The 15190-nt window shown below is 38.0% G+C and overlaps 1 protein-coding gene across 11 annotated transcripts in view; it reads left to right on the forward strand.

The window, feature by feature from the left end:
• DAB1 (DAB adaptor protein 1) overlaps nucleotides 1–15190 on the forward strand; it is a 475330-nt gene that overhangs the window by 315911 nt on the left and 144229 nt on the right. For 8 of the 11 annotated variants that reach the window (XM_074831919.1, XM_074831918.1, XM_074831927.1 and 5 more), the window contains one exon: nucleotides 9821–9933. The exons of the other annotated variants lie outside the window; for them this stretch is intronic. The gene's annotated coding sequence lies outside the window, so the exon portion shown is untranslated. The remainder of the gene's footprint in view (nucleotides 1–9820; nucleotides 9934–15190) is intronic. 11 annotated transcript variants of the gene reach the window in all.

Consider the following 15190-nt stretch of genomic DNA (forward strand, 5'->3'; position numbering starts at 1 on the left):
TTTTTATGTATTATGTATGTAATACATAAGATATATAAAAGCTTTTCTGTAAAAGTAGGAATCACTAATGGGGTCTGTCTTATGGTTTCATAACAATATACCATACTTAGGAAGATAAACTTGAGTTTTGGCACCCAGAAAACAGTCTTACTGACCCACTCCCACCTCCAATCTCACATCCCAAAGGTTACCTTTTTAAAGTTAAAGAAGCCTATTACGTTTGGTTGTTGCAGCCTTAGAAGCCATGCTACAGTTTACCCAATAATATTTCAAAATCACAAAGTGAAAAACAGCTTAGGAAAGAGTCACAGTACAGAAAAGAAACAGTTGCTATTATAGGTATAATGTATTATTTATTACCCAAGGCCTCCCTTTCTATTCACTGAATAATTGTATATTTAGCTAGTAACTTGTGAAACGGTGTTACGGTCTGTTAATAAACTGGAGTGGGATACCTTTTAATTGTTGGTGTTTTCAGAAGTGTTAATCTGCTGGCCTAATTCTTCAGGAGCATATGTGTAGATATGTTACGCTTTTTTTTTTTTAACATCCCAGTCTTTTTGTAGTACAAAGGCTTACGTATTTCTAGCATTCAGAAACCTGACATAACTCTGAGTCCCCTCCTGTGATAATTCTGATTGATCGCTGATGCTTTTAAGACACTAATATAACCTGTAGAAGCATTCTTAGCATGTGACAGAAATGTATCTTGCTTATTTTGAAGTGTAGTAATGTTCACAAAGATTTGTAAGACAGTTCCTTTTAAATCTTTGCAACGATTGTAAGTCAGACAATGCACTGTAATGGAGACTTCAGGCTTCTTTGTATTTTGTGAAAGCTTTTCCATGCATTTCTTCTTTTTGTTTTGTTCTTGCATGATTTTCTGTCACCTGTTGATGTTTGAAAGATTGTTGTCACATTTCAGTACAAAAGTTTGGGTAGAAAACAGCTTTTCTGATGTTAAGTAATGTTAGCAGTTAACTTTGCTGTTCAGAGATGCTCTTCCTGCCATTAGGTATTCTTCATATATTATTGTAGTTGATTCAGTTGTATGTGGGAATGTGTTATGTTTAACATTAAAAAAATGTATTAGCCCTTGGTTTTATGCTGTGGTAAAACAGACGTTCTCATGCTCTCATTTAATGCTTTATGCTGTTGTTGTGTAGCTGTAAATCTTACAGACAGGGATTCTGTACCCTGGGGATTCAGTTTTTCCTTGTACCCAAGTAGGCAGTAAAAAAAGCTCTTGCTCTGCACAGAAACCTGTAGGCCTGTAAGCTCCACATTTGCTTCTGTCTTCAGTGCTTTCATATGTATTGGATGTACGTAGAAAATGTCACACTACTTTTTGAAATGGCCATCATAGCTTTCTAATTAGACGTTTGGATTTTTTTTCTCTCGTGACAGAGTTTAAATGTTAGGTATTAGCAATAATACTTAAATTGATGAAGTGTAAAACTAGTGAAATGGGTTACAGGGAAAGGAAGTGAAAATATTATGAACGATATGCCCTAACTTATGTCATCTTAGAAAATTTGTCTAATGCAATTAAGTATTTGAAATAATTCAGCTTCCAGTATTCAACAAGAGGTACAGCAGTAATGGTTGGATGATCTTTTAACATTGTAAGTAAAATACAACTCCTATTTTGTTCTGGGGAGGAACATCAAATCACATTGTGTTGAGATTCATGTGCATTGTCAAGACCAGATTTTTTTGTCCTTCCTATGGACAGGCTTACACCATTGGGTTTAACTGAGTAGCTGTGGCAGCAGCTTCTGCTGTGTTCTTTGTGACCCTAAGTGGAGGCAAATGAGATGCATGTTCTTCACGTTTTTTAGGATTAGCATCAAAACCAGATCCATGATATGAAGACTAAATCTGACTCCCAGTTTCAAAATCCAGAAATCTTTTCAAATGTAGGTTCATAATGATTATTTAACATGGTCAAAACACGATGTTTTTCTACAGTCTAAATCTTGGAAGTGATTCAACTCATTCTTCTTCCCTCATGTCCTGAAAATCACCCCAAAGCAGACACACTTGACATGTAAAATTGTAGCCTGAACAGTTAAAAATCTGGCAAAGTTGCAAGCAATTGAAAGGAGACTCTTACAGTGGGAAGTACCAGGCAACCTTAATCGTAGGTGGGTGTTTCCTGCCCTAGCTTTGAGTAGAGAAAATTTAAATAGGTTAACTTATTTAAAGGGAATTATTTAGCAATATTATTGTTCATAGCAACATCATGAATAAATTGCTCAAAATTTTCAGTGAAATCTTTGATCTCAAGGTCAGATATTTAAGAGGTAATTGGAAGAGCATATTGCATACAGATTGTGTACTCATTAAGGTACTCTGCATCTGGTTGTTGCAGTCAGACAGTCATAGGAAAATCTGCCACCTTCTACCAGCACATGCAACAGTGAATATTTTGAGAGCATGTGTTACAGCTGATGACTCTTGTGAGGTAGAGTGCAAAGGGCATTGATACCAAAAGTGCTGTTGACTTCTGTTGACAGCGGAGAGCAGAATTTAAACAGCACTGGTGCTTGGGCCTTGGTGAGAAGAGAATTTGAAATGTGAGGAGCTTGGAAAGTGAATCCAGCTCAATGAACTCTTACACCTGGGAAATGATTGAGAGCTTCTGAAGAGGAAGGAATGCAGTACGTGTAGTCGCAGCACTTGGGCAGATTCAGATGCCTTGCCTTTTGTTGTTGTTTCACAGTTCTAATGTTACCAAACTACCCTGTGGTGATTAAAATGTGACTCATCAGAGTTTTCATAGCAATTGGTATGTCATCAGCAAGAATATAGTAAATGTATCTTCTGCCACGTAATACTGGTATTGACTGTTGACTTCAGTTTTCAGGAGCATATAAAAGTACCTCCACCTCTATCTTTCGTATTCAGGAAAATCATGGTGTTTTTAATGGCTATACATATCTAAAGCATTTTGGTTAGGTAAATGAGTTTGGAATGTGGTGTTGGAATTTAGGGGGAGAAAGATATATGAAGAAAAATAATACTACTCTTCTTGGGCCCTCACTAGAGAATTCAAGACGTGCAGATCCTAAGTCAGCAAGTGGAAATATCATCCTTCAAAAACATGAAATGCAAGGACTATGATAGAAGTGTTGTGCACTTTAAGGTATCTGAATTACAAAGAAAGCTTGTAGTTCATAGAATTATATCTATGAGCCTTTTAATATACGCAAGTTGTTCTTTATCTCCTACAGAGCATTGCAGAATTTGTTTCCCTGGAGGTGTCTGAAGTAAGGCTAGAAAAATCCTACCTGATCTTTAATAATCCCTCACACGCATGGTAATACTCCAGAATTGTACTATCATTGTATAATTTACACTTAAATCCTTTCATGTCTGTGCTCCCACCCTCAAAAAAATCCTTTAGTGTTATAGGGAGCCAGTGATTGCATACTTGAAATACCTTGGCCTTGTTGCCAGTTTAGACTTACCTGCTTAGACTGATTTATTGTATGGGTTGTTGGTTTTTTTTCAGAGAGTAAGACTTGAAAAATACATTTCTCCCATTATAGTTAATAGATTCAGGAAGTAATTTGCAGATCGGAAAACAATGGATCTCATATAATAAAAGCACTGCCTAGGTAATTCATAAGGAAGATAAACTTGTATTGTTAAGCTTGCACATTTTACTCTTATTTGTAGGCCATATATTGTTCTCCTGTGCTTTCCACCATTAAGCAGTAATGTTATTGCATTAGTAAAAAAGCACTGCTACTTTGACTGGCTTTCAAAAACATGCACAAAATCAAATAATGTATTTTACTGAATTATGAAGAACTGTGTTATTTGTTTATAACCACTCAGTTATTGCTCTCAGTGCTCCATGTTACAATTTAATCACTGCTCTGCATCTCTTGAGTTCATGCAGGCTGGTGTGAGGCAGCGAAGGGACAAAGCAAAATGACTGGCAGTTAAGTGTTTCAATCAGTCAAGATACTGATTTATTTCTTTGAGGAGGAGTGTAAAGGAAATGAGAATGGCTGGTTTTTGTAACTGATGCAGTGAATAGTCATCAGTTAAACTGTGGAGGTCATACATACAAGTTGAAATAGTTGTTGAGAAAGGAGGAAAAAAAAAAAACCAAACACCATTGGAGTGTGTCTTGTCATCCACGCTGCACGCAGTCTTTGTGAAGCTTGTGATGTTCAGCATGTCCTGAAAAGGTGGCACAAAGGATGAGCCTGGAATCCTTTCGCTTGCAGGGTTTTCATTGCAAAAGAAGATACATGAAGAATTAAAACACAGAGTGTTAGAAATTCTTTGTTGTCCGTCTAACAGTTAGTATATACAGCAACGAAGTTTTTAACTGTATTCAGGATGTTGATACTGCAGAATGTTCAAACTGGAATGCCACTTGGCTAACAAATGAATCCTATCTCTTTGGAATAGGGCAAGTGGTATATATATATCTGTGAAAATGGTTCCTTTTTGGAGTACAAATTATAACTCAACTAGAGCAAAAACAGGAGTAAAATCATTGGCAGAATATTAGATCTCTGCTTTAAAAATATTCATAGGTATGCCTGAGATAGGAACAGATACATGAAAGTTTTTATTGGCCAATTTGATGCAATAGAAATCATGTAATTTTACATTTCTCTCCCCCGTCCAGCTGAATTTTGTCCATCTAGTAACAATAATTATTTTTTTTCTTACCTTGAAGCGCTGCTAAAAAATCCTTTTTAGATAGTCAAAACAAATATTCTATAGCAAACCTGACAGCATTAGATAGTATTTATAAGATATAGAAAGTTCAGCCAAAGTTTTTTTGCTAACAGTGTATCATCACTTCTTTTGCCCAATTCTGTATTCCATCTGAAGTCAAACAGATATAAAATCCAGAGGAAGCAAGCAGATAGTTTTGAATGAAATTAGGTCTTTCTAAGACTTTTAAACCTCCAGAGCCCACTGAAAATCTGTGCTCAACAATCATTGCTTTTACAGCAAGAAAGATACCTTACCTATCAAGAGATTGCTTTAGTGGGGTATTCCCTAGAAAGCCCACTATAGCCTAGCCTACATTTCATGTTCTTTTTCTAACCTAAATCCGGAGATTTTCAAACAGTTCAATAATATGTATGAACTAAAATATGATGAAAATGTGGCTATATGCAAGAAAATAGAACTACTTCAAGAGAAGCTTTCAGTGCTGACAATAGAGAAATTTTTCACTGTCTCATGGAAACCTGCATGGCTGAAACTGCAACGACAGAGAGAGAGAAAAGGTGACTTGCCTCTTGGTCAGGGAGAAACTTTCAGGCTTGCTGCTAAATGAACTTTGGGGAAGTGAAGGTACCTGCTGTAGGAAATGATAAAAACAGCCCTTAACTGTTGCAGTGGCTGGATGGCAAAGGAGAACCCCCACTTTTTCAGGACACTGATTTCTGGATGTTTTCATAGAGTCACAGAATGGTTTGGGTTGGAAGAGACCTTAAAGATCATCTAGTTCTGACCCCCTGCCATGGGCAGGAACACCTTCCACTAGCCCAGGTTGCTCAAAGCCCCGTCCAACCTGGCCTTGAACCCTTCCAGGGAGGGGGCAGCCACAGCTTCTCTGGGCAACCTGTGCCAGTGTCTCACCACCTTCACAGGGAAGAATTTCTTCCTTCTACCCTCTAGGATCCACCCTCTTTTAGTTTAAAACTGTTACCCCTCGGCCTATCCCTACACCCCCTGATAAAGAGTCCCTCCCCATCTTTCCTGTAGCCCCTTTAAGTACTGGGAGGCCGCTCTAAGGTCTCCCCAGAGCCTTCTCTTCTCCAGGCTGAACACCCCCAACTCTCTCAGCCTGTCCTCACAGGGGAGGTGCTCCAGCCCCCTGAGCATCTTTGTGGCCTCCTCTGGTTTTATGCATGTTACATGTGCTGCATCCAGATAAATTGGTATTTCTTTTGATGACACCCATTAAGACACAGATTTTGAGACCTATGTTATCTCTTTCACAGGGAATGTGAAAGATATGGTGATAGATATATGACCATGATAGTTTTAGAAGATGAAGGAGAATAGAAGGTGTGGTGTGGGCAGGAAACAGAGCTGCTTCAGCATTTATTTCCCTCCTGTCTTTTCTGAGCTAACAGTCCATTCGGTCTGAATACAGATCTGTTCTTAATGTGCTAAACTCCCATTATTTAGCCCACCACTGCAAGCCAAATTGTTATCCCTGGAGATAAAATTGCAAAGTTGATTTAATGGAGCTTTGTTAGTCTAGAATTTAATTTATATATTGTCTTGGATCTGTCCATTGTAGGTTCTTTGTATTTATTAAGTATGATTTTGACAAAAAGGCACAAATATACACTAATAGCAGCTCTTCAGCTAGCTCCTCAGTGCCTACGAGAAAGCTGTCGAGGAGAGTCTTGTCTTGTGAGAAGCAGTTAGAACTTGCTATTGAGTCCTGTAGTGCCTGTGTCCACACCACATCGGTCCTTTAGAAGTGAGACACGGAGGAAGCAGGTCTCTGTTACGCTCCTTGGCCGTGAGTAATTACTGAGAAATAAGGAAAAGAATACCCAAGTGTTTTATTCATAATCTACTTAGTGGCTGCATTCCTTACTCCGGCATGTTTTGAATACCGTTTGCTAGAACGACCAGTTGAGTACACAACCAACCAACCGCTGGCTAAAAAGATCTGCAGCGGTTAAAAATACTGTGAGGTGTGCTTCCTGAGAGAGAGATCAAATAGTCCCCTGGTGGATTATGGATAAGGATTACATGAAAGAGAGAATTTGCGAGTCTGGAATGTGCCTTTCCTACAGTATCTTATTTCCATTTTCTGTGAAATGACTTTCAATATTTAGGTTATTTCACATTTTGTTATAATCTCTTGGCTGGAGATCAGATTTGAGATTTACAGTCTGAAAACAAGTTGAAATGATTCTTGATGTTGTCTGGAATAGTTGCAAGGTTTTAGCAGCTGATATGATGGTGTAGATGAGTACATAATACAAATAATAGCATTTATTATCTGTACTGCCATCCCACTCCCCAGAACTGTGGAGGTGGATTGGGGCGCTCCTTCCCTCCAGTTTCCCTCAGTGGTGCTAGGCACTGTATAAATCAAAAAAGAAACCCAAATTATGTTTTAGAATGCTGGATAGTAGAGATAGAGTAGCAGTTTTCTGATGAGGAAGTACCAGAATGATGGTATTCTGATTATCAGCTAGTCAGAGGTGTCATTACTCAGATATTGACATCTTCTATCCCTTTCTTTTTCATTAAATCACACCATAAAAGACATATTCGAGATGAAATTTTAACAAGAAAGAATAGGCTTTGGAGAGCTGTGTGGCACTGTTTTAGGAAGGCAGTCTGGAACCTCCCCCTCCCGTGAAGGTGCTTGTTTGGCAGGAAAGTGTGGTGATATAGATAGAGAGGGTCAGAAATGGGATGAGTACAAGTTATTATTCGTTTAAGAATATTACATGTGATAAAAATGGTAATCCTGGTATTCATTCTCCCACATCAAGGAGAGACATGATGAAAGAGGCCACTAAAATGGTTTTTGCAGTAGCATTTTGGATGGATTACGAATGAAGCAAGACTGAGATTTACAGACAAGAAGCTGTAGTGGTTGACTTGTGAGACAATAGCTCACAGGCAGGCTCTGTAGCTTTTAAACTAACTTGTGGACCAAGATGTTCATAATATTGTACTGAACCTGGTTACTCAGTACTGTCTCTAAAGAGGGAGGGGAAAAAAGTTTTCTAACTGTTATAACCTCTTAGCTTTCCCATCTTCTTCAAGCAGTGCATTCAGTAGGCCTTTCCAGGTTGAATTTTGCATGGTGCCTGTTCTGCAGCAGCTGCATGTAAGCTCTGGCTACCCAGCAAAGTAACCATCTCACCTGACTTCAGTAAGACTTACCATAGTCAATAAGTCTTTCTGTAACAGGTTTTTGTAGGATCAGGCTTCTGTTTGTGGGATTTGTTTGTGTATTTCTTAATGGAAAAAGTTCTGCATTACCTGTAAAATATTGAACGTTTAAAGCTTTCTGCTTGCTAATGGTTTTCCAGTTTTTATTTGTTTTCCCATAAACATCTATTCTTTCCTAAATTATTCTGTCTCCTCAGAGCAATCTTCAGCTAAATGTGAGGACGGATTTCCACCATTAGCAGTATATTGTCCCGAAGCTGAGATTTGCATTAAGGAAAATGCGATTGTTGTGATCTAAGGACAAAAGGTGGTCTTGCCCGTATTGCCATGTTTGTCCATAATTTATGTATTTCTTTCTTGTTAGTTTCAAAGGATTTCTTTCTAGTCAGGAGTTAAACGGACCCATTCTGTGTTTACATTTATGCAAATGTTCGTTGTGTCACTAGGGTTGCAACATTAAAAAAGAAGTGCCAGATATTTTACATGCCTTTGAGTATTAAAGTGATTACAACTACCTACATGAAAGGAGTTGCTTTATTAATTAATTAACTTGGAGAAAAAAGGCTAGTGACCCTCTGAAGGAATATCAATAACTGAAACATTAATTATGCAAATAAGAACTCTCTTTACTGTTCATTATTCATAGTTTAACATGAAAATTGCCTTTTAAAATAATGCTTCATTCATATATTTCAATAAATGTCTGATCTGCCCGGGCTGTCACTTGGATCTAGATTTTGAGACAAAGGCTCTGCAGTGACACTGATCCAGACAGACCACTCGTTCCCTCTGGCACTTCGTTCAAGTCACCAGTACCCAGTTCCTAATTGCCAGGCTGGTCTTTTTTTTGAAGGCTTGCTCTCTGAGGCAGCAATCCCCTTTGTGAATGAGTTCTTGCAAAATTTGTGTTCAGAGGCAGAGAGTTACTACATTCATAGGTGAGGAAGGGAAGGAAAGAAGCAGCAAAATATTTGCAGATCTTTTGTGACTTTCTCATGGTTTCAAGAGGGGGGGCTGTAGCAGAGCTACAAGCCAGCCCAGCTCCAAGTGCTGCTTGAGGCTGTTGAGTTGTGGGATTGGTTTTTTCTTTGGTGAGTCAGTAGAGGCAGTACCGAGGGAAACAAAAGCCATAAGGAAAACAAAGTTAGACCATGCGTTTGATTACTCTGAACTTACGCACTCGGTCAACTTGCTGGTCCTTTTTACATTTTGAAAATGTGACTATATGCTGCCTGGTGATTTCGTACAGGTTGTGTGAATACCTTCCTTGTGAAGAGCTCTGCGTTTTTATTTTCTGAACTTTCACAGAGTGTGTTAGCAAATTCTTATGAAGGATTCCTGGTGGACTTTGTTCCTCTTCATATCCCTAAAGACACCAGTCAAAAGTTTCCAGGGCTACTTCTTGCTCTTGTCTATAAGTATTCCTACAAGAGGAGAGAGAGGAAGAGCTGTGTTTTCTTTTTCATCAGCTGAAAGACTGTGCTGCAAATAATCTTGTTTCGGGTTTGAGTATGCAGACAAAAAGTAGTAGCTATGCAGTCCCAGAAAATCTTTTACTCTCCACTCCCTGAAGAGTACCTGCGTATAAGTGTAAGATGTTAAGATTTCCTTTTTGTTATACCCTAGAACTTGCTATGCCAATAGAAGAAAGGGCTGATGAAGAAGTATGTCCCCCCTTCCCTTGTAACATGATGAATTGTGGAAGTCCTGATTGAAAATTCTAATCACAGCCTCGCAGTCCTTCAGATCACAACCCTTGACAGTTGATTCACTCCTTTTCATGCCTGCTGCCTCTGACTGCTTCTGGTGCCTCTTATGCATGAGTCTATCATTAGCACACAAAGCATGATGGATTGGTTGGGGTACCTCTATCCTTAGAACCTGGGAAATGCTTCTTTTTCAGAATCAAAGAACCTGTGTGTGACATCGTCATGAATGAGAGAAGAAAGTAATACAGTATTGGATATGCCTGTTTGCTGCCACTGTTTAGAGAGAAAATGATGCATTATGGGGAATGTAAGTATATGGCCTGTTTGGGTTTTTTTACTCCTCGCTAATGAACAGTGCAGAAAATCATGGATCTTAAATGATGCATAAGCTGAGTCTGGCAGATGCATAGAAGTTGTAATATTTTTTGGAAATCAGAACTGCAAACACTTCCAAAATTCTACTTAAAGATCAGGCTGTTTATGAACTCTTTTAACTTTCAGTGTGATCTGATGACCAAAATGATTAGGAATAATTTGTTTTGGTACTGACCGTGGACTTTTGTGGATTCTCTTCTACAGACCCTTTTGACAGGAAACTTTTGCAAGTGTTTGCATCTCGCAAATGCTTTTATTCATCTGTGTGACTTGGCATTTAATGTTTCAGTGAACAAGACAGTTAAGTTTTGGCTCCAGTGAAAGATTGATAGGAACAATTTTCGAATGTGGTATCAAAACAAAGTGAAAATATGTCATGTTCAAATACAGAGCTCTCATGCGTCATGTGGTCTTGTAATAAATGAAATAGCACTACAAACCTGACAGATTTGCAAGAAAATGTTTTTAAATTTATGATGATTAATTTTCAAGATGAACTGCAATAAAAAAAAGTGTTAGTAGATATGTAAAGAAGGTAAGGGGAAGCAGCTTTCTGAAATGAAAACAAGCATGTAATGATAAGGCTGCCTTCACTTTTATATCATGCTTTCTAAAATTTGTGCAGTGAGTAAATTGATATTCTGACTGATGCAGCTGGCAATAACAGCTACTCATGCAAGTGTAACATCTTGAGGAAATTCCACTTCTTAGGTTTGTACTGTTGCTTTGTACTTGTTGTCTCGGAAATAGTAGTAACACAAAGCAGAGCTGAAGATTTTCTACCAGTAGTGGTGATTCTTTCCGATCCATCAAAATAAAACAGCGCTGAACCTAGTGAGAAAACAGAAGTAGCTCTGTAGTTCCTTAAAAGAAAAACAAACTTTTCTGAAACTTAGTATGTTCATTCATCTTGAGCATTTCCCACTTGAAGATTGACTTTGTTTTGTATTAGGACAGTTAAATGCAAAGAATATTGTTCAGTAAGATGTAAACAGATTTATTTAAACTGTTAGGTAGTCCTGGGCTAAAAACATGCCTTGATACCATTTATACTTAGCAAGAAGTCAGCCATACATGCCAAGTGCTTTAAGTTTTTTATTTGTATCGATTTAGGTTTATTTCTAATGGTGGGGTTCTTTGCTTCACTTCTTTCCATTTCATTGTGTTTGCACAGATGCCTTGGCAATCAACAGGTGCAGAATAGCTTTATGCATCCATTAGTACTATGTAGTTGCTGGCAAACATGATCTAATGGAGTGAAAGAAGGAACTGTACACTGGGACAGATCCTGGATCGAGTGTAAATTGGCATTTCTCCTTTGCCCCAGCATAGCTGTTCTGAAGTTGTTTTTTCCATGCTGTTACAGATCAGAAACTGCATTAAACTGAGTGACAGTTTGCATGTTAACTCTTTCTTTGGCAGCATTTAGTGTAACCAACACTTGCTTTTGAGTTACAAATAGCCAGTTGAAGACTGTGTTAAGTAGATACAGACTCTTATGTATACACACCGGTATAGACCATCTAGTTAATATATAAAGTAATACATTGAAGCAGTGACATTATTTTGCTACTTATTTGAGCATGCGTTTAGCAGTTCTCCCCTCTGCAAGGCTGCTTTGCTGTGTTTAATGTCTCTCTTGTAGTATCAGTTCCAGCCAAATGCAAAAAGGTGAAAGTGCCACTCCCTAGCAGTTAGCCTTACTTCTTTATTTCAAGAAACTCTGTTGCTTTGAAAACTGGTATAACTTTTGCTCGTGTCAGTTTGCGTGCTCTTTTAGTCAGATCTGTAAAATGTGCATGTATATGCACTGATGTTCCAGATGTTTCTTTTAAAACTAGGCACTGAAATATATATTTATGCATCTAATTAAATGAAAGCTACTACTAGTGGTTCACGCTTGGTGGGACCTCATTATGCTCAATGTTTCTTTATATGGGGTGTCTTTTTAACAGCTGAGGCTGCATTTCCATGAGCAGCTCATTGCTGTCGAAAGGGCAAGACTTACTCGTCTCCTACACATGTCACACTGTTGTTTGTTGAGTCTCTTATTTAGCAGCTGAGAAGACACTTCTGTTAAAAATACGAGAAACTCCTTGAGAGGGAATGTTAGGAAGGAAATGGGATGGCAGAAGCATGTAGAAAGAAAGGAATGGGCTTTTACAGTGTGTTTGGACAGAGACCTAGCTTTGTCTTAGGCCAAAAGTGAGCTTTCAAGTTGGAAAAGGGGGGGAAAGGCTTCAGAACAGGAGTTCAACAGGAAAAAAATAAATCTGAAGTATCAGTGTCATGTTATTTTGAAATAGCCAAAACGCATTTAAAAGGTTATTAACACTGTAAACTTTTACATGGGAATGTTTTATGTTGGTAAGAAGTTATGTGGGAAACCCCAACAATTGTCTGCCAGCAGTTAATTTCAGGCACTCTGAGGCCATTGGGCCTGCAGCATTTTCTCATATCTTATCTTTCTCATCTTCAGCAGTGCTCCCTCATCTCTGTTAAAGAAACACACTTGGTGGTCCTAGAATTTTCCCTGGCACCCTTGGGACAGTGGATGTGTAGCTCAAAGGCAGTCTTTTGTCTATAGATTATAATTTAAGTTCACTTGATAGTTAGTAGAAGGGAAAAATTCTAAAAGCCATTTTGGTCAGAAATAATTTTGAGCTGGGATTACTGTCTGAAGATAGATCTGAATGCACTTGTCCATTTATATTATGTTTTTGTCTGCAGAGATGCACACCACAAACAGGGTCCCTGCTGGTCCCTTTCAGGTCCCTATCTTACTGTGCACAGAGAAAAGGAAAAACCAAGGCCTATCTGAAGAGTTTAAGGATACAAATATAAAATAAAATTAGTATAATAGAAGAAAAAAAATACAAAAAAGGATGAAATGTATATGCAAGTGTACCGTTGCCTTTAGTGCGCTTCAGGATGGTTTTCAGATGCAAGCAAGTTGCTTTGGTCCTCAGTCCTTAATATCAGGAATCGTTTTTATCCCCAAAGAATAACCAAGATCATGCTGAAACTGCATGTTCTTTACCTCCAACTAATGCCAATATCTGTGCTGGAGAAGAAAAAAAAGTGTTTTATCAGTAACCATAGAAGGGGAATGCCTGTTTTTTGTGCTTGTCTAGAGTGCATGTCACTTTTCAGATGGAACCAATATTTTTAGGGAGAGTATCTTTCATCAGCACATAGGTATTTTCATGTGTTCAGTAGAGATCAGCATTAATTAGTTCCTCAGAATTAAAATACATATGGATTTCCAAAAGTTGAAATGTATTCACTGAGACTTTCAAATAACCACAAGAAATTTAGCCATGCTGCTTCTGTCATTTACATGATCTTGGAGTGTCAGAATCCTGGTCTGTAAAACATGTTAGACTATGTTCCGTACATCATTTAACAGCTGGATAGCCTATACATTTACCACTTACTTTTTGCAAAGTGTTACACAGTCCTCCTATGTAGGCTTGTTTATACTGGGGCCATTTTCCATTCCTGTTGAATGCTTTGTCCCTACTCTGGAATTGCCAGTTCACTGATGATTCACTTTAACCTGAATTTTTCACAATCTTAGTTTGTTTTAGAACTGAGAATACTCTGGAAGACTTTCATGATCAGTTATACTGTGGCATTTACATTTGGATAGAATTCAAAGTTTCTTAAGTGTAAATATTCACAAACATAGGATGTCTCACGTGAATGTGTTGGTTAGTGATTCTGATGTCTGTTAGCACCTGACATGAAGTGACCAGAAAAGTGCATTCGTTACTTTCAGTAACAATTGGATTATATCTCTTTTGCAGTTTCTGACAATTTAAGCTCTCAAATAACCTGTAGTTGTTTACCATCTGAGCTGATAAAGCTTTCTAAGATTTGGAAGTTGATTCAGAGAACATTTGAGTTGTACTTACCACTGAAGGAGAAGTTCCATGCGTGGTGGGCTGGATTATATTTAAGGGTGTAAATCTTTATGATTGTTTGCCTTAAGGATTTATATCGTCTGCAGTTACACACAAGATCTAATGGTCTAAAGGCATTAGCAAATTAGGTTGTTTGGTGTTTTTTTAAATAATCTCTTTTCTCAGTTCTTTATTTCCTATGTGTTAACTTAGATTTTCTGGTATATTTAAATCAATGAAATTTCATCTCAGTATTCTATTATATAAGCATCATCGAAAAGATTTCATGAAATGAATATAAACACATATCCAAATTGCTCTTTATTACCATGTAGAGCTGCGATTCTGGCCTTTGTAGCTGTACCAAAGTTAAGTTTAGCCAGCAGGAGTACTGCTCGTGTGCCAGCTGCAGCAGCTCAGGTTTCTGGGAGGCTGTGGAAGCCTGCCCACCACTGTTGGTGCTCACTGCTCGTAGCCCTGGCCTCGCTAGGTCAGGGTCTGACGTAGTTACAGTCACACAAGCAGCATTCCTGTTATCAAGGCCTATGTGAGGATGATTCTTACTGCAACTGGAGATTTTAAATGAAAACTCATAAGCTAGTTCATGGATCTTGTGTGTAGTCTCATAGTGATGCTGTGTGTGAAGGTTATCCTCTTGCCCATGACTGCCTTCTGACAGGCAACAATGCGTTTGTGTTGGGTATCACTGAGTTGTCTGGAGTTTTGCGTAATACTGGAATTGGCTTGAAGAAAAAGTTGCAAGATATTTTTAGAATATCCTGTAAATATGTTTCACTAGATAGACAATGTGGATTCTGGTTTAAAATTTTAACAAATACAGAATTCCTCATGTCCTTTGCTTGCAAATCTACTGTGAAAGAGGGTTCTGATTTACAAAATAAGGTGATATTTATGATCGCTGTAATGTAAGTATGTAACTTCTTAACACAAAATAGAAAATACTTGTGAAACTAAGTTGATATTTGAGATTAGTATTCTGAATCCTGTCAAGAAGTACCTAAATTAGATCTACCTCAGTGACTAACGTTTTGACATTTACGGATGGGGCTTTGATTTTATAGTTTGTGAGATGTGACCTGCGTGTCCTAGGCTGTATCAACTCTGGAATCTGAAGTATGAAGCTGGATGCATGCAAAAATTTTTTTTTTTAAATTTCACTTTGAATACTTTTTATACCTTAAGATAGTTCCCATCTGTGATGTGAGTTACCACTATTGATACAGCTATTAGATTATTAGATCAGATTAGAATTATTAGTTATTA

Source organism: Strix aluco, chromosome 8 (assembly GCF_031877795.1).
Source record: "Strix aluco isolate bStrAlu1 chromosome 8, bStrAlu1.hap1, whole genome shotgun sequence".
In the NCBI taxonomy this organism is placed as follows: Eukaryota; Metazoa; Chordata; class Aves; order Strigiformes; family Strigidae; genus Strix; species Strix aluco.